Source organism: Pygocentrus nattereri, chromosome 3, assembly GCF_015220715.1.
Source record: "Pygocentrus nattereri isolate fPygNat1 chromosome 3, fPygNat1.pri, whole genome shotgun sequence".
Taxonomy (NCBI): Eukaryota; Metazoa; Chordata; class Actinopteri; order Characiformes; family Serrasalmidae; genus Pygocentrus; species Pygocentrus nattereri.
Window position 1 is genome coordinate 6,575,106 of NC_051213.1, and position 27,365 is coordinate 6,602,470.

Below are 27,365 nucleotides of genomic sequence, written 5' to 3' on the forward strand. Positions count from 1 at the left end.
ACCCCCCGCAACCCTGAAGGAGAAGCGGTGTGGAAAGTGTGTGTGTGTGTGTGTGTGTGGCGGAATTCTCCTTCAAAATGAAGTCAGCCTGTTTGCAGTGTTTTCCATGTAGTTACTGAACAGTAAGCCTTTGAATGTACTAAGGTTGAGTTGAAGGGGTTTAAACACTAAGCCGGTGGGCCATTTTCCCCACTCACCGTGTACAACCAAACCCAAACAGTTAAAATGAGTTTCATCAGCCAAGACCACAGAGTTGACATGTTAAAACTATCAGAAAAAGGGCATATTTAAGAAAAACCATGAAAACCATGCATGTACACACACACACACATACAGTACTGTGCGAAAGTCAAGACACATGAATATATTCTAATGTATACAGTGCCTTACAAAAGTATTCGGCCCCCTTGAACTTTTCAACCTTTTGCCACATTTCAGGCTTCAAACATAAAGATATGAAATTTTTTTTGAAGAATCAAGAACAAGTGGGACACAATCGTGAAGTGGAACGAAATGTATTGGATATTTTAAACTTTTTTTTAGAAATAAAAAACTGAAAAGTGGGGCGTGCAATATTATTCGGCCCCTTTACTTTCAGTGCAGCAAACTCACTCCAGAAGTTCAGTGAGAATCTCTGAATGATCCAATGTTGACCTAAATGACTGATGATGATAAATAGAATCCACCTGTGTGTAATCAAGTCTCCGTATAAATGCACCTGCTCTGTGAGAGTCTCAGAGTTCTGTTTAAAGCGCAGAGAGCATCATGAAGACCAAGGAACACACCAGGCAGGTCTGAGATACTGTTGTGGAGAAGTTTAAATTCGGATTTGGATACAAAAAGATTTCCCAAGCTTTAAACATCTCAAGGAGCACTGTGCAAGCGATCATATTGAAATGGAAGGAGTATCAGACCACTGCAAATCTACCAAGGCCCAGCCGTCCCTCTAAACTTTCAAATCAAAAAAGGAGAAGACTGATCAGAGATGCAGCCAAGAGGCCCATGATCACTCTGGATGAACTGCAGAGATCTACAGCTGAGGTGGGAGACTTTGTCCATTGGACAACATTCAGTCGTACACTGCACAAATCTGGCCTTTATGGAAGAGTGGCAAGAAGAAAGCCATTTCTCAAAGATATCCATAAAAAGTCTCGTTTAAACTTTGCCACAAGCCACCTGGGAGACACACCAAACATGTGGAAGAAGGTGCTCTGGTCAGATGAAACCAAAATCGAACTTATGTTTGGCGTAAAAGCAATACAGCTCATCACCCTGAACACACCATCCCCACTGTCAAACATGGTGGTGGCAGCATCATGGTTTGGGCCTGCTTTTCTTCAGCAGGGACAGGGAAAATGGTTAAAATTGATGGGAAGATGGATGGAGTCAAATACAGGACCATTCTGGAAGAAAACCTGTTGGAGTCTGCAAAAGACCTGAGACTGGGACGGAGATTTATCTTCCAACAAGACAATGATCCAAAACATAAAGCAACATCTACAATGGAATGGTTCACAAATAAACGTATCCAGGTGTTAGAATGGCCAAGTCAAAGTCCAGACCTGAATCCAATCGAGAATCTGTGGAAAGAGCTGAAAACTGCTGTCCACAAACGCTTTCCATCCAACTTCACTGAGCTCAAGCTGTTTTGCAAGGAAGAATGGGCAAAAATTTCAGTCTCTCGATGTGCAAGACTGACAGAGACGTACCCCAAGCCACTTGCAGCTGTAATCACAGCAGAAGGTGGCACTACAAAGTATTAACGCAAGGGGGCCGAATAATATTGCACGCCTCACTTTTCAGTTTTTTATTTCTAAAAAAAGTTTAAAATATCCAATAAATTTCGTTCCACTTCACGATTGTGTCCCACTTGTTCTTGATTCTTCAAAAAAAATTTCATATCTTTATGTTTGAAGCCTGAAATGTGGCAAAAGGTTGAAAAGTTCAAGGGGGCCGAATACTTTTGTAAGGCACTGTATTGTGAGAAATTCACTGCTGAGGTTGTGTATATATATATATATATATATATATATATATATATATATATATATATATATAAATATATATATATAAAATATGGATAGTGCCAGTCCTAAAATCTGATTGGCTTAATCACAGGCTTGAATTAAAGCACTTACGGTGTGATTTACTGTAAAACCGCAGAATAAAAGTCTAAAGAATGTCACAAATGTTCGTGTTTCAGTCAGAAGTCACGTCAAGCCCAGGCTGAACCCCAAACGGCTCCATACTCCCCTAAAGGTATTCATTGCCATACAATAAAATAATTCATGAAATGACCGCAATATACAGCGATGGGCCGCTGGACGTTCTCCTCATTCAGCAGTCCATGGTTGCTTGGCAACAACACTATACGCTAAAGGAACTACATTTCCAGGTGGAATACTTTTGTTATGTGGATTATCATAAATAAAATTTCATGATGGGGAAGGGAGTTTTAGGGAGAACAGCGTGATAAAACCGCAGTAATGATTAAATCTCTCGTGACATCGTGACTTCTATACAGGTCACATTTCATACCCTCCACATCTTAAACTCAGCAAGTAAACAGTAAGAGTGCTTTAAACTGTGCAGAAGTGGGTTCTCTGCGGAGCGTGCTTTTTTCTGTTTATTTATTTATTTTAAAGGGTTCTATACAGTACCAAAAAGAGCTGTTCTACTGTTATGATGTCAAGCTTGTAACAATAGAAGAACCCTTCTTGGTGCTATATAGAACCCTTTCAAAAAACCTCTAAATGGAACCATTTAGAGCACATTCTCCACCAATCTGAAGAACTTTTTTCATGATGCACAGAACCTTTTGTCATGCCAAGGGTTCTTAGAGCATTCATAGTTCACATAGAACCATTTTTATTACTAAGGAACCTTTGAAGAACCAACTTTTTAAAGTGTAGACTTAAGTTTGTGCCTAAAGTCCTCACTAAGCCTGTAGTTGACACTAGTTCGTTTCAGGCTCTCCATTTACTGCATTTGGTTGCACCAGCAATTTGTAAGTCATGTCTTCACTAATAACTGATATCTAACGCATACATGTCTTTAATATCATATTAACCAGATCATAACCAGTCAATGAACTCAATGGAAAGGCGACAGAAGCGACAGTTTGCATTGTGTGAAATTAGTTCGGATGAAAAGAAAAGAAAAACACTTAATAATCCGATAACTGCAGAAAATCGGATTTTGTCAGTAATCTGGTCAACGCATTTACATGCACTTGAGTAAGCAGATACCAGGGAAATCCTGGGTCTACATGAGCCTGATAGATTTCTGCGTTGAAACCAGCCAATAAACTCACAGAAGGAGTGGCATAAACATAACACAAAGCTCAAACTCTAAGAACATCGCACCACTTCAGCTGAAAATATGAACCAACATCATCTAGAAGACGAAGAATATTCAAATCCTTCATTTCCTCGAGCTTGTATTTGGTTTCAGCATCGCTCTGAAAGTGTTTCGCCTCGTCTCGCGGCGACGCTGCTCACCTATTTCCGACGCAGACTGATAAACCCGAAAGAAATCAGAGTAAGATTTTACTTACACTGAGGAATCTGATTACTGAGCTAAAGTCCAGCCTCCTTATCAGATTCCTCCATCGGACTTGTAGACTTTACTCTCCACTCTTATAAAGCAGAGTGTGCTGTTTACCTGACCAACTGCAGAAATCAGATTATGGCCGGTGTGTTAAGTGCATGTAAAGACAATCAGTGATATGTAGAAGTTAAACTGAATAAAAGACCTGTAGCCACAAAAGCTGCTGTAAGAGTCATGAAGGACGGCAGCAGCCAAGAGAGACCAACAGAACAAAGCATATTGGCTGTATCTGATGATCGAAGATTACGGAAATAATCATTAGCTGTAGCTACAGTTTAGTCAGCTTTGTCAAGCGTGGTGGCTGTTTATAATCTCCCAGAGCAATTACATTACATGCCCAGAGGAGACAAGAGGAGCATCGGTGAATACAAAACACTATTACAATGTTAGGAAATCAGCAAGTGCAAAAGTACCACTGACGTGCCACCAGATTGAACAATGTCAGTCAGGAAATTCTGAAATTCATGTGCTTCAAGGACTCTACGCTTCACTCAGAACGATTCTGCTGATAATGCCTGTAATTATATTTTTTAGAGTAGAAATCACAAGCATTTTCACTAGTGGTCGCAGACTCCTGGAGCCCACTGTGCATCAAATATTTCAAATACGCTCGTCTTGCTCAATCGCACAGGTTCCAAACAGTTAGAAAAGAGCCAGAAAAGAAAGAAAGAAAGTGTAGATATCTTCATAATTTTGAAGAGAGATCGTTATAATATTTAATCTAATATGAATAATATGCACAGCACCTTGTATTTCAAAAGTGGTGATGAAATCTTGACATAAGCCAAAAAATAGACAGATTAAGTGACCCTTAAGTCCCAAAACAGGGAAATTTCACCTCTTTGACCCATCCGTGCAGTAAAACACCACATACACACTACTGAGCACACACACACACACACAAGGGGGCAGTGAGGACACTGGCCTGGAGGAAGCAGTTGGGGGTTAGGTGGTTTGCTGAAGGGCACTTCAGTCACGTACGGTCAGCTCAGGGGATCGAAACGGCAACAAGGCAGACTCCCTAACCTCCAGCCCACGACTGCCCCAAATATATTATTACATTAGATTATTTTACGACCGTGTATTATAAATCAGCGACAAGCGTTTCCAAACTTTTGAACGAGCGTGTACATTCCAGCGCCTCCAGGCTCTGCATGTTTCAGCACTGGCTCGTGGACAGCTCCCAAATCCTGCTGAGGAGCATTCAGGCACGGCTAGAGAAAAGCCTGCCAAAGAGCATTTCGGCACTGAAACATGGGCCGCTCCTAAAATGCCACATTATCTCTGGAGCTACGCCACACAGACAGGTGCTCTGCACTTGTTCACAAAATGTCAGCGCTGTATGAATCCAGTATGATCAGCAGACCTTTTCACTCCGTTTGTCTGAGAATCCTCAGAAACATTCGCCTTAAAGCACATCGAGAGCATCTATGGGCGCAATTCAGACCCTTTGAATGTGGCGGGATTGCATGCCTGTTGATGCTGCAAAGGCAAATGGGTAAATGAAGGATAGCAAACAGAGTGCCACACTAGGAAAATATGATAAAATGACATTAAGAAAATATGCAAATACGCGCTTCGCAGTCACAAACGCAAGAAGAGAATTTTTTAAACTGCATCCTATCATTTTCTAGACAAACAAAAAACCTGTAGGTGGAAGCATTTATGAGCTATTTAATGTGAGATGGTCTGGAAAAGCTTCTCTTTTAGACGATCATGTTCTACACACAATTCAACACACATGAGACATTTGTTTTAGTTTCAGTGTTTGATCTACATCTACACAGATAAACGCAGAATAAAAGACATAACACACTTTAATCCTGCATTCACATACACGAGTAAAGATAAGGGGGAAATAGCTGCTGCTCCACTGCACTGATACCGCTGATACAGCTATTGTTGTGAGTGGAATACAGTAGAGTGCCTACAGTAAGAAGCACATATAACCACAGTAAAGCCAGCACAGCACAGATGATAATTAAGTTTGCATTAATAAAGTTCATCCATTTCTCCTGAGTACTGCTAATCCACTGAAAGAACATCTCACTGATGCTGCTTGTTTGTACTGGACTATTTCCTCTCTTAAAATTCCTCCAAAAGAAATGAAACATACTGCAAAATCCTGTACCGCAGTTTTGTACTGCGCAGTTCTGTACTCCATGGTTTTGTATTGCATAGTTCTTTAATGCACACTTTTATAATGCACATATCCGTACAGCACAGTTCTGAACTGCAGAGTTTTTTATGCATGTCAAAATTTGCAATACACACTCATGTAATGCACAATTTTGCATTTTCCCTGAATTAAAGCCACATCATTTGCTGGGCTGTGCAGTGCTGGTGGATTACGAAACCCAGAATTAGAAACTCCACACTCCAACACAACAACACAACTTTTATGTAATTTCAGCTTTTCTCTTGAGAAAATTCCTCAGAGACAACGTCACAGCAAAGCAGCAGAGAGACTGCACGAGGCTGAGTCTACAGACTCTCTGGAGAATGTATTTAAATACCTGCATATTCCTGGATGCAAGGCAGTTTGATTACAGCCAATGCCATAGCTTACTTCATACCTGCAAGGAGTTCTGCTGGTTATTCAGACTGTAAAGAACCCCAAGGGGCCATTCATGGGCCCCAAAGGTTTTTCATATACCAAAAGCCCACAGCTTCAAATAGGACCCTTTCAGAACCTGCTGCTTTAAGGAGGAAAGACCATGTTAGTATCCAGCTTTAATAACCACTACTTATTCCCAGAACTGCTTTTTTCCTCTGCTGGTCCAGTTGGCAGGACTACTGACTACAAAGACCAATTAAGGTTTCTATTAAGCTGCTTTGTTGCTCAGCCAGAACTGAAGAACATACCAGATCATTGAAGTAAGCAGGTCTGCAGATGTGATCTTTAGGGGGCAGTCGTGGGCTGGAGGTTAGGGAACCAGCCCTGTGACCGGAAGGTTGCCAGGTCGATCCCCTTGGCTTACAGTCTATGACTGAAGTGCCCTTGAGCAAGACACCAAACCCCCAGTTGCTCCCCGGGCGCCGTGGATAGGGTTGCCCACCACTCCGGGCAAGTGTGCTCACTGACCCCTAGTGTGTGTGTTCACTAGCGTGCATGTATGTGGGTTTTTCACTGCATGGATGGGTTAAATGCAGAGGTCTAATTTCACAGTGTGCAAACACAGAGACCAATGGTTGTTAATTCTAATTCAATTTGCCACTAGAAAAAAACACATCTATCAAAACCTTTCAAACACATAGAAAATGAATATCATTTGAGATTTTTGTCAGTGTTCTTTGAAGCCTGTGCAACATAGCAACAGTTACTATGGAAGAACACATTTGTGGGCGGAACTAGACAGGTCAATTGAGATGCTTTGGGCAGAGTAGAATCAAGTTTCGAGAGAGAGGCGTCCAATCAGCTCCACAAACCTCTGGGATGTTCTGTAGGAGGCACGGCAGTTTGTGGAAACTGACAAATAAAACACATCATTACTGTCGGAAACAAAACCATGTATCTGCATTTTTGTCTGTTTTTTTTTTTTCAGTTTTTGACATAATTTAAAAGTGCCTGTTGCATTTAATGCACTAGCCAATTAACAGGCCAAAGGAATCAGCCCAGAATGTCTGATTCCCATGAATTACTTTGAAAGTAGAGTGTGTTTTTCCTTCTCCTGTAAAGTTACCATTTTGGAGATACAAGGTTTTGTTCTGACAGCTGTGATATTCACTGGTAAAGAAAAACACTTTGGGAAAGCTAGGGGTCCCCAAACCTTGATGGGAAGAGTATGCATAACATTGAAGGAGCTGTATAACATTGTTGTTGGAAGAAAATCTCGTATCTCCAAAACGTCAACTTTACAGGAGAAGGAAAAAACCTACTTTACTTTTAATGGAAGTCAATGGAACCGGACATCTTTCCAAGTCATTTTGGGCCATTCGTCATGACATTTACAGACAACGTAAAGAGCAACAGGTGTTTTCAAATTGTGTGAAAAACTGAAAAACGTCAAAAATGGAGATGCGAGGTTTTCTTCTGACAGCAGCGATGATATAACTTTTATTATGGCTGGGACCAGTCATTGGCCACGAAATTGACGGGTAGAATAGTTTTTTTTTTGTTTGTTCATTTTGGTAGTGTGAACATTCTGCATTCGAACCATTATCAAAAGCTCCAGGACAAATAGAAATGCCTTCACATCAAGACATGCAGGATGAAGGCACAGCAGACGAAACGGATTCCTCAAGTAGAAATGATGAAAAAGTCATGATTTTGCGTTTAACCTACTGTGACTCAGCAGCCCACTCTGCTTAAAAAAATAAATAAAACTAAAAAACCTAAAAACAGCACGAGGAGATCCCCTTTGAGCAAGTATTCGCTCTGGAGGGGAAACAATGGCTGTGTTTACACGCAAAGATTCCGACTGAATCAATCCGACTGAAAACAATCAGATAACAGATTCAGTCTGAGGGGTTTATTCTCACTCTGCTCAACAATCTTCGTTTACACGCTCACTACAAGTAATCCGACGCAGAATGCCACGCATGCGTGGAGCAGCGCTGAGAGTGAACGTTACCATGACAGCGAGCATCACGTGAGGTCCAGTCGGCGAGAGATGAGCAGCAGTGAGCAGTGCTTGTGGTTTTAATGGCTTTAAACTGACGTCAGGCTCAGAGAAACGTCCTTCACATGCACTTATAAAGGAAGACCTCATGCTCTGAGACTCAGAAGGTGGACGTCCGTCCCACCGCCGTCTTTTAAAGCTCAGAGTATGAACCTCGTCTCCTCTGCAGACCAGTTTCAGCTCCGCCGTGTTGAACCCTATAAACCTTTCGCAATGACGTTCTTACACCTTCCGATAGGGAATGTAATCGGATTCAGGCGTTTACACGGATATTATTCTTTTATTTAATGGATTATTTAGAGGTTTACCCACCTCGTTCAATCGGATAGAAACTGTATTCCGATTGGCCTCAATCGGATTAGTCTATTCCGATTGAGCTGTTAGTCGGATTATTAACGGATTATCAGGCTGCATGTAAACGTGGCTAAAGGTTTCAGGGCTTGAAAAAAACGCTTAAAACTTTAGGCACAGCTCCAAAAGTCAGGATGTACATTTATACACTCGACCTAAGATTAAATAACACTTTTCCCTTATGTTTCTTTTTTTTTTAAATCCTGTTTTAATATTTAAGAGGTTTAACTTAGAAATTTTTATAATACTGATTTACCCTAACTTAGAATTTCATTAATTTCATACTACATTTTAAAAATATGTATTTTGTGTAAATTTTTCATTCGTCACAGAGCTTTTGGTCACTGCTGTTATAAGGACAGGATTACAATTTCACACACTATTTTCAGCTCTTAAACTGCTTTGGGTCGAGGCTCATCAGAGAGACGGCGCCTTAAGGCAGGAGAAGGCGAGTCCACATTCGCTCACTATACTTCATTAATGCATTAATAATTTTGTTCATCAGGCAGCTCAACACCTCTGTGTGTCACTGGTGTTATGTGCTTTAATGGCTGGGCAATTAAAATTGTCAAAATAAATCTGTATATAATTTTTAGCACTGATTTTAAATAGTTACACAAGGTCACCTGACCTACAACGAGTCAGCCACTTTACAAAACCCTCAGTTTTGACCAGAAAGTCACTGGAGTCACCGTCACTGGTGTTACACCAGATTCACACAACACCAGTGACTGTAAAATATGTTTGGAATTGAACTCTCCTTACTGAATATATGATAATAGGAGATATTAATGGACATATTAAGATTGTTTTTCCCACCCCAAATGCAGAGTGACTCATTTATTGATAACTCTGTCCTGATCTTTTTTTTTTTTTTTACCAAAATTGTTTATTGCCACAGCCTCTGATATAACAACAGCGGTGCTATATAAAAAATAAGATCATTAGACTCAATAAAGCCACAACTGTTCTTACAGCATCTCTCTCTCTCTCTCTCTCTCTCTCAAAGTGACTTTAAAGCCCACGCACAGCACCTCTGACAGCACTTCTCTTTACACTCCTCTCTCAGGGGAAGTAAACCCGCACAGACACTGACCCAGCCTTGGCTTAAATACACACTGGGGGTTGTTAGCAGGGCAAGTTGTGCATAATGTCCCTGAATAGAAAGGTCCACAGAGAGCTGAGTCTGAGACACAGTGACACACACACACACACACACACACACACACACACAGTATAAGGCCTGAGGGAGACAGGAGTGCCTTTCTGCATTCGTAGAGGTGCAGGAAGCCTTTAGTCCAGCTCAGATCAGACACAGGTAGACTTATCAGTACTTCTATAAGACTGACCTGCATGGATTATTTGATGCAGTTCAAATGTATTTGTGTAATGCATTTTACAGAAAATCTGAGTCCAACTTAGTGAGCCAAGGGCACCAAAGGTCAGGAAAAACTCCCTAAGAGCAAGATGATGAAACTGCGAGAGGAGCCAAGACTTAAAAGGAGGACTCCGTGATTCCGGGACCCCCGGGCTCTGGGCTCCCGAATGGTGCAACATCTAAATTGCAAAAATGATATCTTAGCAAGTGAAATGTTTGTTACATGTAAGATTGTTACAAGGTCATTTCGACTTCACTTATTTTGACTTTTTAACACAAGCAATTTTATTAAATGAAAAAAAAAAGGTATTAGGTTTTTTTTTCAGAATCAGGTTTGTAGGTAAAACTAAAATAATCCTCCTTTACAGTAAAATAAAGCTCTGCTGGTCGTTCAACACAGTTTAACAGTAAATGGTCTTAAACGCTGGAGTTAATGTGGAACTGCTGATTCACCCTTTAACCCTGAAGGCTGGTGCACAGACTGCTGGACACAAAGCGACACAGAGAACAGTTTCACCTAGCTAGCAGCTAACAAAAAGCCAAAGAAGAAGATTTAAGATAAACACTGATCATTTGGAGACGAATGGGCTTGTTCGAATCTTCCCGTTCCACCTTAAATGGTGCAGAAGCCGGCGAACGAGAGAGTGGAATAAATCGATTTGAATAAATTCAATAGAAACCAACGTTATTCCACTTTTGAGTAAAAGTTTCCTGCCAGAGATGCGAGAAAAGTGGCTATAGCTGAGCTAATGATTAATGGAAAAGCTGCGTTTTTGCTTATACTTGTTAGCCTATACTAATAAATTAACACATACTGAGACAAACTTACAGCCAAGTTGTGGCTCCCAAGGTGGTTTGATTTTTGTTGAAAGGACGAAAGGGGCTCTTAACATTTGAGTTGCCGCTGTGGGAGTGTGGAAACAAACTTTTGCTTTCCTCGCAGTTTTTTGTGTTTCTCTGCTGCGCTTGAAAATCATTCTGAAGAATGTAGATTAGCACTTTATTGTTTTGTCCATACCAGTCTGTCTCTGTGCACATTTGTCAGCAGGTAACAACACAAAGTTGTCCATTACAGCCATGACTGGGGTGGCACTGTATTTAAAATTAATTAAAAGAAGTGCCACAATCGCTAATAATAGCTACCAATAAGAACAACCATAAGAACCAATAGGAATCCTTGGGCAAGACTCCTAAATCTACTTTAATGCGATTGAACTGTAAGTTGCTAATGTCTATAAATCAGCAGCCTTAGTTAAAGTTCATGCAGGGACCAGCCGACTCCTGCCCAACAGTCTAAAGAAGGGGTTAGTGATAAAGGGCTATTCACTGCAGTAACCGTGACGTCCAGCCGGGCCTTTCAGTCTTATCAGGAGGGTGAAAGATGCATGCAGGTGAGCACAGATCTACACCAGTTATAGAGGCCCTCTAAAAAACAACCACCAGTGTATCATAACAGCTGACTGAACGGCAGCCTAACACACCGTCTTTCTTCAGGGTGGTATAGTTTGATAATAAAGCCACATGCTAGGAGAAATGAACTCTGTGCAAATATGAGAAGATCACAGTCCCTCATGGGCAAAACATCTGAAGTGTACATATCTCTGTTTAAATATGTGATCAAGTCCTGGTGGTCATGGTAGTCAAACATGTCATTTATGAGCCACTCTCAGTGTTTGTATGTACAGTGTTGAAAACTATTTCCCAGCAGATCAAGCCTCAATCTCCTCAGGCACAGCTGTGTGAATAGTGTAGAGGGCTGGTCTCTACTGTTTATGGTAGTTGTAGTCCGCCAGGTATTCCAAGGAAGTCAAACATTGGTAACGGCAAGCAAAGACGAAGGACGCAGGGCACCAACCACCAGAAAACGAAGGACCACATGGAGGAGAAAATATCCAAAAGGCATTTAGGTTGAGACTTGAGATGAACCTACAATTGTATGCAAAAGTTGGGGTGCCCTGGTCAATGTTTTGTTGATTTTCTAAGTGAAAATAAGTTATACTAAAAACAAACAAACAAACAAACAAACAAACAAACAAACAAACAAGCTAAAACATGAAAAGATTGTCACAATTTCACTCTACAATTTGCAGAACATTACCATTTAGATGTTTGTTGACTGTAGAGGATTTTACTTCTTTTCACTTAGAAAACCAAGAAAACATGAAAGTTGACCAAGGATGGCCAAAATTTGCATACCACTCTATATGCTTTACTTGGCTTAACTGTTTAAATAAATAAATAAACAAATATTCCCATATTAACTATCATTGCGCAACCCATCCCCTCTGACTAGTAAGACACTTTGCTTTCCATTTAGAAATTTAACGCGGAAAAACACACGCTTTGGCAAAATCCTGCTGAAGTGGGTTGCCTCCTTTTCAACAAAGCACCTTGTCCCCTTTGTGGGGACTTTTTCATAGTTAAAATAACAAGACGTTCCACTCTGTTGAACATTTTTAGTGTTACTAGAGGACTTGGTGCTATAGTATTTTAATTTGCACAACTTTTTTAGCACACGTGCCACCTGCTCAAAAAGCTTCCATACAGCTCATTACTTTTCAATTGATACTGTGATTCTTTTTCCTCCTATTTCTTATTAAATTGTTCATTTTTAAATCATAAGTGTTCTTACAGTTTTCCTATAGTGTCCTTATTGTTTTTAAAGCTTGAAGTTGGAAGCTGGTACTGCGGTTTTATTGTTGCATTTTGTCAACTACAACTTCAGAAAAAGCAAATATTGTGATGCATATTATGTATAGTTTTTTTTAAGTAGCTTAGACACAAGCAGAGAAACAAAGTACAGCGATAAATAAATAAATGAATAAATAAACAGTGTCCATATATACACAAGCTTGTTTTCCCTGCCTACGTCTTCCTCATGCCAAGCCCTCGAACACGATTAGTTGTGCTGTTCTTCATTCTCCACTGCAGCCTGTTATTCCAGCTCACAGCCAAAGGAGGACACAAATGAGGTTATTATTATAAACAGCAGTGATAATCTCCTCCCTACATGTAGCAGCCAAAAGCCCCTCTCACCCACACTTAATGTGACCAATCTTGGTTGACGGCTATTTGCATGAACAAACGAGGCGCTTAGTGCGGCGGCTGCATGCGGCACTGATCACTCACTTCCTTACGATCTGTAAAGAATGGCTTGGTGGTGGAAAGTAGTGGCGTGTTGGACCTCCTCCAGCTGTCTCCACTTGAGCTTAGAGAGAGCCAAAAGTCTAAATTAAGCGAATCGCTGCAACGACACGTAATTGCCTTCATTTAAAACTCTTCAAGTGCCTTTAATGCATTCTGACAGCCGCGAATCGGACAAGCGCTGATATCGGGTCCTGACACAGTGTGTAATTTTAAGATAGGAAAATGATCACCGGTACGTAAATTTAAAAGCTTCTCTCTTTACAAAGCATCCCATGAAAATGACAAAGTTCACTTTTAATGGGCCATTTGCTTAATGTTCAAGACTGTTAGACAGTGATTGTGCCCTCTCCCCTTTCCTTTTACCCTCTCTGTCTGGGCAGTGTTGCTGTCTGAAATTCAACTAAAAATCGAGGAGTGATTTTTATTGTCTCATATTTATAGCCTATATATCATACACTATATTTCCAAATGTATTCACTCGCCCATTTCAATCACACAGGTGTATAAAGCCGAGCCCCTAGGCCTGCAGACTGCTTCTACAGACATTAGTGAAAGAATGGGTCGCTCTCAGGAGCTCAGTGAATTCCAGCGTGGTACCGTGATCGGACGCCACCTGTGCAGCAAGTCCAGTCGTGAAATTTCCTCACTACTAAATATTCCACAGTCAACTGTCAGTGGGATTATAAAGTGGAAGCGATTGGGAACGACAGCAACTCAGCCACAAAGTGGTCGGCCAAAATGACAGAGCGGGGTCAGCGGATGCTGAGGGGCATAGTGCGCAGAGGTCACTGACTTTCTGCAGAGTCAATCGCTACAGACCTCCAAACTTCATGTGGCCTTCAGATCAGCTCAAGAACAGCGTAGAGAGCTTCATGGAATGGGTTTCCATGGCCGAGCAGCTGCATCCAAGCCTTACATCTCCAAGCGCAATGCAAAGCGTGGAATGCAGTGGTGTAAAGCGCCGCCACTGGACTCTAGAGCAGTGGAGACGTGTTCTCTGGAGTGACCAATCACGCTTCTCTGTCTGGAAATCTGATGGACGAGTCTGGATTTGGCGGCTGCCAGGAGACGGTACTTGTCTGACTGCATTGTGCCAAGTGTAAAGTTTGGTGGAGGGGGGATCATGGTGTGGGGCTGTTTTTCAGGAGTTGGGCTCGGCCCCTTAGTTCCAGTGAAAGGAACTCTTAAAGCTTCAGCACCAAGAGATTTTGGATAATTACATGTTCCCAACTTTGCTGGAACAGTTTGGGGACGGCCCCTTCCTGCTCCAACATGACTGCACACCAGTGCACAAAGCAGGTCCATAAAGACATGGATGAGCCCATTTGGTGTGGAAGAACTTCACTGGCCTGCACAGAGTCCTGACCTCAACCCGATAGAACACCTTTGGGATGAATTAGAGCGGAGACTGTGAGCCAGACCTTCTCGTCCAACATCAGTGTCTGACCTCACTTATGCGCTTCTGGAAGAACAGTAAAAAATTCCCATAAACACATTCCTAAACCTTGTGGAAAGCCTTCCCAGAAGAGTATACACATATCCTGTAGTTTATGACGGCATGCATCACTTCCTCTGTGCTGATCAATCAAGGTCCAGTGGGGAACACAAGCTCTCTATGTTGAGGGAATTGTACTCTCTGAAAACATCTGGTCTCCTCTCAGCCTGAATCAGCTCTTCATTCCTTTTTTTTGTGCATATTCTTTGCTGGATATGTACTGTGTGTCATATTCTTGGCTCAATCCTCATACTTTGAGGTGCTAGTTCCAGAGCAATTATGATGAGCCAAAGAGTGCCAGAACAATTGTGAACTGCAGAGTTCCTGAACAATCCTGAGGAGCTAATGAATTCCCGGACAATTCTGAGGAGCTAATGAGTTCCCGGACAATTCTGAGAAGCAAAAGATTTCCAGAACAATTCTGAGAAGCTAAAATGTTCTAGAACAATTTTAAAGGAGCTAAAGAATTCTTGAACAAAATTGAGGAGCCAAAGAGTTCCAGAACAATTCTGAGGAGCTAATGAGTTCCTGGACAATTCTGAGGAGCTAATGAGTTCCCGGACAATTCTGAAGAGCTATTGAGTTCCCAAACGATTCTGAGAAGCAAAAGATTTCCAGAACAATTCTGAGAAGCTACTGAGTTCCAGAACAATTCTCATGAGTTGTAGAGTTCCACAACAATTCTGAGGAGCTAAAATGTTCTAGAACAATTTTAAAGGAGCTAAAGAATTCTTGAACAAAACTGAGGAGCCAAAGAGTTCCAGAACAATTCTGAGGAGCTAAAGTGTTCCAGAACAATTCTGAGCTAAAGAATTCCAGAACAATTTTCTAGAGTTCTAAATGAGTTCTAAATAATTCTAAAGAACTAAGCATTCCAGAAAAAAATTAAAAAGATAAAATCTAAAACAAGCTAGAATAATTTTGAAGAGCTAAAGAATTCTGGAACAATTTTCATGGAGCTAAAGATAACAGAAATATTTTGAAAAGCAAAAGAGTTCCAGGAACATTTAAAGATGGGAAGAGTTGTGGAACCTTTTGAGTAGCTACACAGTTCTGTAAACCTTTGGGGAATACAAGAGTTTCAGAATGTTTTGAGGAACATCGTTGAGGAGCTAAAGCATTCTGGAACCTTGTGAGGAGTTAAAAAGATCTAAAACATTTTTAAAAGAGCCTCTCAAACAACTAAAGAATTCCAGAACCTTTTGAACAGCTAAACAGTTCCACAACCTTGTGAGAGGCTAAAGAGTTCCAGGAAATTTTTCAGGAGCTAAAGAGTTCTGGAACAATTCTGAGGACTTAAAGAAGTCTGCAACCTTCTCAGACACTAAAAAGTTCCAGAAACTTTTGAAGAGCTGAGAAGCTTTTGTGAGGAACCTTTTGTGTAGCTCCACAGTTACAACCCCAATTCCATTGAAGTTGGGACATTGCGTAAAACATAAATAAAAACAGAATACAATGATTTGCATATCTTTAATAAATATTTAATGTTCAAACGGATAAACTGTTGTTTTTTGCAAATATTCACTCATTCTGAATTTGATGCCTGCAACACGTTCCAAAGAAGTTGGGACAGGGGCAACAAAAGACTGGGAAAGTTGAGGAATGCTCAAAAAACACCTGTTTGGAACATTCCACAGGTGAACAGGTTAATTGGAAACAGGTGAGTGTCATGATTGGGTATAAAGGGAGCATCCCTGAAAGGCTTAGTTGTTCACAAGCACAGACGGGGCGAGGTTCACCACTTTGTGAACAACTGCGTGAGCAAATAGTCCAACAGTTTAAGAACAACGTTTCTCAACGTGCAACTGCAAGGAATTTAGGGATTTCATCATGTACAGTCCATAATATCATCAAAAGATTCAGAGAATCTGGAGAAATCTCTGCAAGTAAGCGTCAAGGCAGAAAACCAACATTGAATGCCCGTGACCTTCGACCCCTCAGGCGGCACTGCATTAAAACCCGACATCGTTCTGTAACGGATATTCCCACATGGGCTCAGGTACACTTCAGAAAACCACTGTCAGTGAACTCAGTTCGTCGCTCCATCTACAAGTGCAAGTTAAAGCTCTGCCATGCAAAGCGAAGCCAGATATCAACACCACCCAGAAACGCCGCCGGCTTCTCTGGGCCCGAGCTCATCTGAGATGGACTGACGCAGAGTGGAAAAGTGTCCTGTGGTCTGACGCGTCCATATTTCACACTGTTTTTGGAAATCATGGATATCGTGTCCTCCGGGCCAAAGAGGAAAAGGACTGTCCGGATTGTTTTCAGCGCAAAGTTCAAAAGCCAGCATCTCTGATGGGGTGGGGGGGTGTTAGTGCCCATGGCAGGGGTAACTGCACATCTGTGAAGGCCCCATTAATGCTGAAAGGTACATACAGGTTTTGGAGCAACATCTGCTGCCATCCAAGCAGCATCTTTTTCAGGGACGTCCTGCTTATTTCAGCAAGACGATGCCAAGCCACATTCTGCACGTGTTACAACAGCGTGGCTTCGTAGTAAAAGAGTGCGGGTACTAGACTGGCCTGCCTGCAGTCCAGACCGTCTCCCATTGAAAATGTGTGGCACATTATGAAGCACAAAATACGACAGCGGAGACCCCCGGACTGTTGAGCAGCTGAAGCTGGACATCAAGCAAGAATGGGAAAGAATTCCACCTACAAAGCTTCAACAATTAGTGTCCTCAGTTCCCAAACGCTTATTGAGTGTTAAGAGGAAAGGTGATGTAACACAGTGGTAAACACGCCCCTGTCCCAACTTCTTTGGAACGTGTTGCAGGCATCAAATTCAAAATGAGTGAATATTTGCAAAAAACTATGAAGTTTATCTGTTTGAACATTAAATATCTCGTCTTTGTAGTGTATTCAGTTGAATGTGGGTTGAAAAGGATTTGAAATCATCGTATTCTGTTTTTATTTATGTTTTACACAACGTCCCAAGTTTCAGTAAACTTTCAAGGATTTTCAGAATAATTTTCAGGATTTAAAGAGTTCTGGAACATTTTGAAGAGCTAAAGAGCATGAGCCTTTACAGACCCGCTGCAGTCAATGAGTGCCTGGAGTCTAAACTCTACAAACATCACAATACACTGAGTATCTACTCTGGTGACTCTGTGCCAGGCTTGTAAATATATCATTTAAAATGCAATGTGTTGTGAGTTTGCATGGCATCCACTTTATTAAAGACAGCACTGTATGTCAGTTCTGATAGACAGACCACAAACATCATCCTTTCCAAGCCATCAGCCACAAAATAGACTAAAGGAGACACTGATGAACTTCTACACCTCCTGAAACCCCAGCACTATCCTCCATGCATTTCAAGTCCCAGATAAGCCCGTCATTCTCCAGCCAGAGATCAGTCTTTCATATGGAGAAGAGCTGGAATATTAAAAGGAGAGACTGCCAGCAGAGAGAAAGCCTCTGAAGAGAAAGTAATAAAGTAACTCATTAAAACTCCTCATCTCTAAGGCCTGCAAGATAAGCAAGCCGGATAAAGAGGTGGGATTTCGCAGAGACAAATCAAATCATCCACACCTCTGGAATTCGTAATAAAAATACACTCCATTCATTCTCCAGAGGCTTCAACAGGACCGGAGCTTTAACCTGTGGGCGTCACAGTTAGGGCCGACAATAACAGAAGCATGATTTTATTTGATATTCATTATTTCTCCATTGTAGCGCATTGAAACAAGTGGAGAAAGTTTACTGACAGTGCAGATTCTAAACTTTCAATCAATACCACATTCGCGCACGTAAATAGAAGATATTTTAGAATTACTTGCATTTCATGAAAAGGCATTTGATGTAAAATGGTTGAATGTAGAGACTCAGATCTCTCTACAGTGGTGGTGACAGGACCCAAGGGTCACCAAGTCCATAAAAGTAATACAGACCCTTTATTTACTATCCAAAACCACCAGTGAACCTACATGAGTCTTCTGAGTTTATATGGAATGTCTTAGAACACCCTGCATATACCTCTCCACCATGAACTGATTCTTTAAAAAAAAAGATATGTTTTAGGTCAAAACCCTCTCAAAACTGTGGTAAAACAACGTCTCAGTCATCAGGCATTTCATATAGTAACTGTTTATAGTAAACTGAGACGCTGGTGCTGTCGTCCCGCTGCTCGCACGCGGTCACTCAAGTTTGTGGACGGTGGAGTGGAGGGATGCCAGACTGTCTCAGAGTGCTGCTGTGTCCATGTGTCCTTCTGGTTCTCTCCTTTCAGTTAAGCTGTCATAGTCAGATCGGCCGGAGTCGTTAGCCACACTCTGTAAATGTTTACATTCCCTGTTTATATACAAACGGATAGAACAAACCTAATCCCATTTACCTGCTTTTTTTCCGAGTATACAACTGCCCACATGCCCGGCTGGACACTGAAGGACGACTGACTGCCGAGCCCCCCTGCTACCCACTTCAGACCAGCTGCCCACGCCTACCACCAACCACCTTGGATGAGCTGCCCACCCTACCCTGATGTTCTCATAGACTCCTAGATATTCCTAATATCAATATTACTGCTGATAATATTAGTAGTATAATCACTTGTAGGTAGTTTGACCAGAGGAGGATGGGTCCCCCTGGTGAGCCTGGTTCCTCCCAAGGTTTCTTCCTCAGTTCTGAGGGAGTTTTTCCTTGCCACTGTTGCCCCTGGCTTGCCCACTGGGGGGTTTCTGTACATTCTGTACATTCTTTCAGTCCTGTGGAAACTTTGTCTTTTCTGAAATCCTGTAAAGCTGCTTTGTGACAACATCCGTTGTAAAAAGCGCTATACAAATAAATTTGATTTGATTTGATTTGATTTATGAGGGAGCTTTTAGAGGTGGACGTCTGGTTCCTATCACCACCACTGTGAACAGTTCTGACTAAGTTTCTCCAGAATAGAGCGTTTCACACCGAACCGCTCTGAATGACTGACTGTCTTAACCAATGAATTATGTCAAATTTTGGAAAAAATCTTTGAAGAACGGATCTGATCTGATTTCTTTTTTTCAAAACAGGCTGTTTTTTTACAGCATGGGTTACATACAGTGAGTGTATGGAGCAAATTGGTTTTGAACTCACAAAGTACATATCACTACTGTCGGAGGAAAACCTTGCGCCTCCAAAACGACAACTTTACAGGAGAGGGAAAAAACCTACTTTACTTTTAATGTAAGTCACTGGAACCAGAATGATTCCGAAGTAATTTCAGGCCGTTTCTGTTGGTTTATTCCTCATGAAATTTACACGAAATATAAAGGACCACTGGTATTTTCAAATCATGTCAAAAACTGAAAAATTGAGGTACAAGGGCAACGGCGATATATGGAAATGTGCACAAGTGTTTTACGGTACTTATTCACTGTACTTATAGTACTGTACAAAAACTGCATGTTGGGATTGGTGCAATACTGGTGTATATTAAAGTGTACATTTTAGTCTACTTAGTGTTGATATATAGGGTGAGTCAAAAGTCACAGGACACCGTTTTATTTCAGAAACGAAAGGGAAAATGACAGAATTGAACACCCCAGCAAGTAACGGGTGAGGGGGCCTATCTTTCAGGCTATGTCCGGAACGTGGCCGTCTTATTGGATCAAGGGCAAGTTTTTCCAATGGGAAGGTGGCCATGTAGCAGATCAAAGACCAGAATTGTCTCAGAAATCGATTGCTGCAATCAGATTTCGAATATCTCTTGTGGTTCAAAAGTTATCAACACAGAATTTGCAACAACAACTGGGAACGTTGCCTGATGTGCAGCTATTGACCTGTTCAGTGTGCTGTCCCTGGTGCTGAACACAGAGCTGAAGACGCAGGATCCAATCATTCTGAACCCGCATGAGAATCCCTGGAGAAATGCTGTCACAAGCCTCCACGACGCGGTGCTGAAGGTGGTTTTTGTTGCAGATTTTCTCAGCAGACACAATTTGGTTGAGATGACAGCAGAGATAAAAGGCGATAATCAAATAAAAGATAAAATAAAAGGGTGTCCTGTGATCCTTCTGTATATATACAGACAGACACACACACACACACTGATCAGGCCTAACATCATGACCACCTCCTTGTTTCTACGCTCACCATCCATTTTATCAGCTCCACTTACTGTATAGCTGCACTCTGTAGTTCTACAGTTACAGACTGTAGTCCATCTGTTTCTCTGATACTCTGTTACCCTGTTCTTCAGTGGTCAGGACCCCCATGGACCCTCACAGAGCAGGTACTATTTGGGTGGTGGATCATTCTCAGCGCTGCAGTAACACTGACGTGGTGGTGGTGGTGTGTTAGTGTGTGTTGTGCTGGTCTGAGTGGATCAGACACAGCAGTGCTGCTGGAGTGTTTAAACACTGTGTCCACTCACTGTCCAATGTATTAGACACTCCTACCTCATCAGTCCACCTTGTAGATGTAAAGTCAGAGACGACAGCTCATCTTCTGGTGCACAGTTTGTGTTGGTCGTCCTCTAGTCCTTCATCAGTGGTCACAGGACGCTGCCCACAGGACGCTGTTGGCTGGATATTTTTGGTTGGTGGACTATTCTCAGTCCAGCAGCAACATTGAAGTGTTTAAAAACTCCAGCAGCACTGCTGTGTCTGATCCACTCAGACCAGCGCAACACACACTAACACACCACCACCACGTCAGTGTTACTGCAGTGCTGAGAATGACCCACCATCCAAATAGTACCTGCTCTGTGAGGGTCCATGGGGGTCCTGACCACTGAAGAACAGGGTAACAGAGTATCAGAGAAACAGATGGACTACAGTCTGTAACTGTAGAACTACAGAGTGCAGCTATACAGTAAGTGGAGCTGATAAAGTGGACAATGTAGAAACAAGGTGGTGGTCATGATGTTACGCCTGATTGGTGTGTTGAATAACATACATATGTATATATTTGTATATGTAAGTACTACAAGGAGGCTAAACACCTAAAATGTTCACTCACCTTCATGCTGTGATGGGACAATAAACATGATTTGACTTTTGATGTGATTTGATTCATTATTCATATATAATTTACCATTCAGTAGACAACAATAATAATTTGTGTAAAACTGCACACACTCAGAATCTGGGCTATAATTATGACCAGTCCATTTACATTTTTTCTTCATCCCAATTCCAGCAGCAGTCAGAGCAGAAGCAGAACTGGATGAGATGGAGAGCTGTTGCGTTCCTTTCGCAAACGCCTTCCTGGATCACAGAGCAAAAAGTTGCTCTGAGCGTCTGGGTTCAGCGATCCATTCGACTAAATCGACTGCTTGTCCAGTAATGGGCAGCTGTGTGAATAATGCATAGCACTCCCTTGATGAACACCTCAAACAGATGGACAACAACAAAACACTCTGAAAAGTGCACTTAGCTCTTCACAAGGCACACACACAGCGCAGACCATGAAGGGACTAACGGTTGATTCCTGTGGTAATTGCTGCAGAGCCAGGTAGACAGAAAGGGGGAAAGGTAAGTGGAGGAGCAGAGCGACAGAAATGCAGCATATTAAAATGTGTTGAAGACAGGAGAAGATTTTGTACACAATATGTCCAAAACTGTCCAGATGTCTGCTTTTATTAGTGAATTCAGCTTCTTTAAGGCGCAGCCACTGCACACTGAGCTTGTATAATACCCACAGAAAGCTGGATGGTCACAGAATGGACATACGGTTGCACATGAACGTAAAATCACCATGCCCAGTGCAAAGCTTAAGTCAGAGGGACAAAGTCCCCCAGCACTGGGTTCTGGAGCAGTGGAACTATGTTCTCTGGAGTGCTGGAGCTCCATGCAGGATCTCTGAGGGGAGTTGGAGTGATCCAGAACTGAATCCATCAGTACCTGCCCTTACTATTTCCTTTGTGGTTGAATGCAATCAAATCCTCACAATAATGTCCCAACATCTAATGAAAAGCCTTCTTAAAAGAGCAGAGCCTGTTACTGCAGCAAAGGAGGACGGTAACTTTTCAGGAGAACTTTAAATTTCAAAACATGATTTAATTCTAAGAGCTTGTGGACTGTTTTATTGCCCTGTTTATCATGAAAATTTGACAAAATTATGTCAAAAAATGAAATATATAGTATAAGCACATCAATCAGGCGTAACATTCTGACCACCTCCTTGTTTCTGCGCTCATTGTCCACTTTATCAGCTCCACTTACTGTATAGCTGCACTCTGTAGTTCTACAGTTACAGACTGTAGTCCATCTGTTTCTCTGATACTCTGTTACCCTGTTCTTCAGTGGTCAGGACCCCCATGGACCCTCACAGAGCGGGTACTATTTGGGTGGTGGATCATTCTCAGCACTGCAGTAACACTGACGTGGTGGTGGTATGTTAGTGTGTGTTGCGCTGGTCTGAGTGGATCAGACACAGCAGTGCTGCTGGAGCTTTTAAACACCTCAGTATCGCTGCTGGACTGAGAATAGTCCACCAACCAAAAATATCCAGCCAACAGCGTCCAGTGACCACTGATGAAGGACTAGAAGATGACCAACACAAACTGTGCAGCAGCAGATGAGCTGTCGTCTCTGACTTTACAAAATGAACCGACAAGGTAGGAGTGTCTAAAGGTGGTGGTGTGTAGTGTTACACACTAACACACCACCACCCTTGTCAGTGTTACTGCAGTGCTGAGAATGATCCACCACCCAAATAGTACCTGCTCTGTGAGGGTCCATGGGGCTCGGACACTTGAGTGGGCTGTACACACTCGACTCGGCATTGTAGCTATTGTAATTGCTTTAGCAGACGCAGCGCTACCCAGCAACGCCCACATAAAAATGAGGAAATGTGAAAATGGCCCAGCGAGTATTTGTGGGACGTGGCGGAGAGTCCATCCGCAGCCGAGAGCCTGCACCTGAAAACACAACGGAGCTGTGGGCGGCTGTCCAGACGGCATGGCTCAACATCCATCCAGAGATATTTTTGGTGGAACTGATGCCACATTGAGCTGCTTTACATCCCAGAGCTAGACGGGGTTTTACACGATACTAGTTCCTGTCCTATGATGTTTCACCAACATTATTCTGCAAATACTGTAAAAGTTATGAATGTTTGTTTTTCCTTCTGAGAGTTGACCATTCTGAAGATGAGAGAGAGAGAGAGAGAGACAGAGAGAGAGAGAGAGAAAGAGTGAGAGACAGAGAGAGAGAGAGAGAGAGAGAGAGAGAGAGACAGAGACACAGAGAGAGAGAGACATAGACACAGAGAGAGAGAGAGAGAGAGAGAGAGAGAGAGAGAGAGAGAGAGACAGAGACACAGAGAGAGAGAGAGAGAGAGAGAGAGAGAGAGAGACAGAGAGAGAGAGAGAGAGAGAGAGACAGAGACAGAGACACAGAGAGAGAGAGAGAGAGAGAGACAGAGACAGAGACACAGAGAGAGAGAGAGAGAGAGACACACACAGAGAGAGAGAGAGAGAGAGAGAGAGAGAGAGAGAGACACAGAGAGAGAGAGAGAGAGAGAGAGAGAGAGAGACAGAGACACAGAGAGAGAGAGAGAGAGAGAGAGAGAGAGAGAGACAGAGAGAGAGAGGGACAGAGACACAAAGAGAGAGACAGAGAGAGACAGAGAGAGAGAGAGAGACACACACAGAGAGAGAGAGAGACGGACAGAGACACAAAGAGAGAGAGAGCGAGAGACAGAGACACAGAGAGAGAGAGAGAGAGAGAGAGAGAGAGAGAGAGAGAGACACAGAGACACAAAGAGAGACACAACGAGAGAGAGAGAGCGAGAGAGTGAGGGACAGAGACACAACGAGAGAGAGAGACACAACGAGAGAGAGAGAGCGAGAGCGAGAGACAGAGAGAGCGAGAGCGAGAGAGATGGGGAGAGTTAGAGGACGAGCTGCAGCGGGCAGTGTGTGAGTGGACTTAGTGGAGAGATGTGTTTGCAGGTAAATGTGTGCTGATGGTAATTGCTGTACAGCTGTCTGATTTAGCGGTGAAATCTCTGCCTCGTCTCCAGCAGGGAGGAGAGAGTGTAATGGAAACACGCTCTGATTGCCTCCAGCAAACTAAGCTCGCTTCTCTCTCTCTCTCTCTCTCTCTCTCTCTCTCTCTCTCTCTCTCTCTCTCTCTCCCTTTCTCTCTCTCTCTCTCTCTCTCTCTCTCTCTCTCTCTCTCTCTCTCTCTCTCTCTCTCTCTCTCTCTCTCTCTCTCTCTCTCTCTCCTCCTGTGGACTCAGCAGAGCCATGAGGCACCGGGCCAGATGCTCCATTACTTTGGCTGGAGCACTCGACCTTCTCTCGCTCCTCACGCCGCGACGCTAACTGCATAAGACACTTCATCTGGTGCAGCGGACCCCTTCCTGACTCGCTCATTCAACACCTATTTGCAAAGTAAATGCATCCACAACAAGCGCTTGACCTGGCAGCAACGGTCTCACCAAGATAAGGTTAAATATATTAAATGTGGAATGACCGTAACGGCACTTGACCCCTCACATTTAATGACTTCATTAGAATGATGCTGTACAGCAAGAAGACGAGGATATAAGACTGAAAGCGATTCAGATTTCTGCATAATTAAATGGTTAGGATGTAAAGAGAGTCGCTCAGAGTGGTTTGGTGTGAAACTCAGTTAGAATTACTCACAGTGGTGGTGATAGGAACCAGACGTCCACCTCCAAAAGCTCCCTCACAGAGAGCTACTACATGAAATGGTTATGAATTCACGGCCTGACTGAGACTCTGTTTTAAGATGGATCTGAGATCAGATTTTGGCCCAAGTTCTATGTTCATTTGTTTGTTCACTCTTTTTTACATGCTTTCTTTCTTTCTTTCTTTCTTTCTTTCTTTCTTCATATTATATACACACACACCTATCTATCTGATACTAATTAGCCAGAGATTTACATATCATACCATGTGAGGCTAAATTGTTCTCCACAGAAAACTTGGTCATGTAAACTCTTACTGTGATTTCTTAGACCGGAATAAGGTGCATGTAAACTCTTAGTGTGATTTCTTAGACCGGAATAAGGTGCATGTGAACTCTTACTGTGATTTCTTAGACCGGAATAAGGTGCATTTAAACTCTTAGTGTGATATCTTAGACCGGAATAAGGTGCATGTAAACTCTTAGTGTGATTTCTTAGACCGGAATAAAGGTGCATGTAAACTCTTAGTGTGATTTCTTAGACCGGAATCAGGTGCATGTAAACTCTTACTGTGATTTCTTAGACCGGAATAAGGTGCATTTAAACTCTTAGTGTGATTTCTTAGACCGGAATAAGGTGCATATAAACTCTTAGTGTGATTTCTTAGACCGGAATAAGGTGCATTTAAACTCTTAGTGTGATTTCTTAGACCGGAATAAAGGTGCATTTAAAATCTTAGTGTGATTTCTTAGACCAGAATAAGGTGCATGTAAACTCTTACTGTGATTTCTTAGACCGGAATCAGGTGTTTATTCCGGTCTAAGTTTCTTTCTGGTTTTTCAGTCTGCGTATGTGTGGAAACAGACTGCAATACCTGAATTAAGCAAAGCAGCAAAACACTTTTGAAGCAACACTGAAACCAAATACATGCTTGACGAAGTGAAGGATTTAAACACTCTAGATTATTTACGTTCACATTAAAAAAAAAAAAAAAGCAAAGAAAAACAGCGGCATGAAGTTTGAGTTTTACTTTACATTTATATCATGTCGTCTTCTGCGAGTTTACCGGCTGCTTGCAAAGCAGAAATCTGATTACTGTCTGACTCATGTAGACCTGGAGTTTCCCCATGATCTGATCACTCAAGCGCATGTAAACGCGCTGATCGGATTACTGACCAAATCCGATTTGCTGCAGTTATCGGATTATTAAGCGCATGTGAACACACTCACTGTCAGAACAGATTTAGCTGGCTGTTCCGCTTTCTGTCTGGACCACCTGATGTACATGACCAGAGTGAACAGTAATAAGCTCATTTGTAACTCAATTGCATGGGTAAGTGATTCATATGCCCATACACTCATACACATTTTCATCCCACATGTTTAATTGACTCCATGTCTTTCACACCAACATACTGCCTGCCATATGGCTTTGAAACACAGGCCTCTTTCATTTCATACATAAACTCAGATACAAAAAGAAAACGCATAATTTGATCCAGAAATTATTTGAGCTGTTCCATAAGCGAAAACACGCAGGCAAAAAACTACAAGTCTGCTAATTCTGTTTCATAGGAGAGCAGAGAGCGGCAGCATTGCTGTGCCATCAAATAAAAGCCTTGAATTCCACACTCATGACTGCAGTGGAATTGAAGCTTGATTGATTTAGACCCTCGCTGAGCAGAGGAAGATAAATTGCTGTAAGGCTGAGTGGAGGGGGGAAAAAAAGAAGAAAAAAATAAAAACTTTTCTTTCTGCTTATTCAATGCACACACATATACACCAGACGCATAACTAGTGCTGTATAAGAGCTACAGCGGTGCGCGCTTTTGGAAATAGCACTGAAAAGCGGATGCTTTCCGAAGGCTAGCTTTCTCCAGGTTGCTGTATCCACGGCAACTAAGCAAAGAGTTGTCATAATGAAATGAATTCACTGTTAGTTTATTCAAAGTAGCTTATCGCTGCGGTCGAAAGAAAACCTCGTTTCTCCAAAACGGTAACTTTACAGGAGAAGGAAAAAAGCTACTTTACTTTTAATGGAAGTCAATGGAACCAGAATGTTTTCCCAAGTCATTTTGAGTCATTTCTTTTAGTCCATTCATCAGGAAATTTATACATAATGGAAAGGGTAACAGGTATTTTCAAATGATGGCAAAAACTGAAAAACGTCAAAAGTGGAGGTA

General features: G+C 42.1%; 1 protein-coding gene across 3 annotated transcripts in view; it reads right to left on the minus strand.

Moving 5' to 3' along the window:
• The window catches only part of dpp6a (dipeptidyl-peptidase 6a), a 615,071-nt gene that overhangs the window by 340,415 nt on the left and 247,291 nt on the right, over positions 1-27,365 (minus strand). The gene's annotated exons all lie outside the window — the stretch shown is intronic.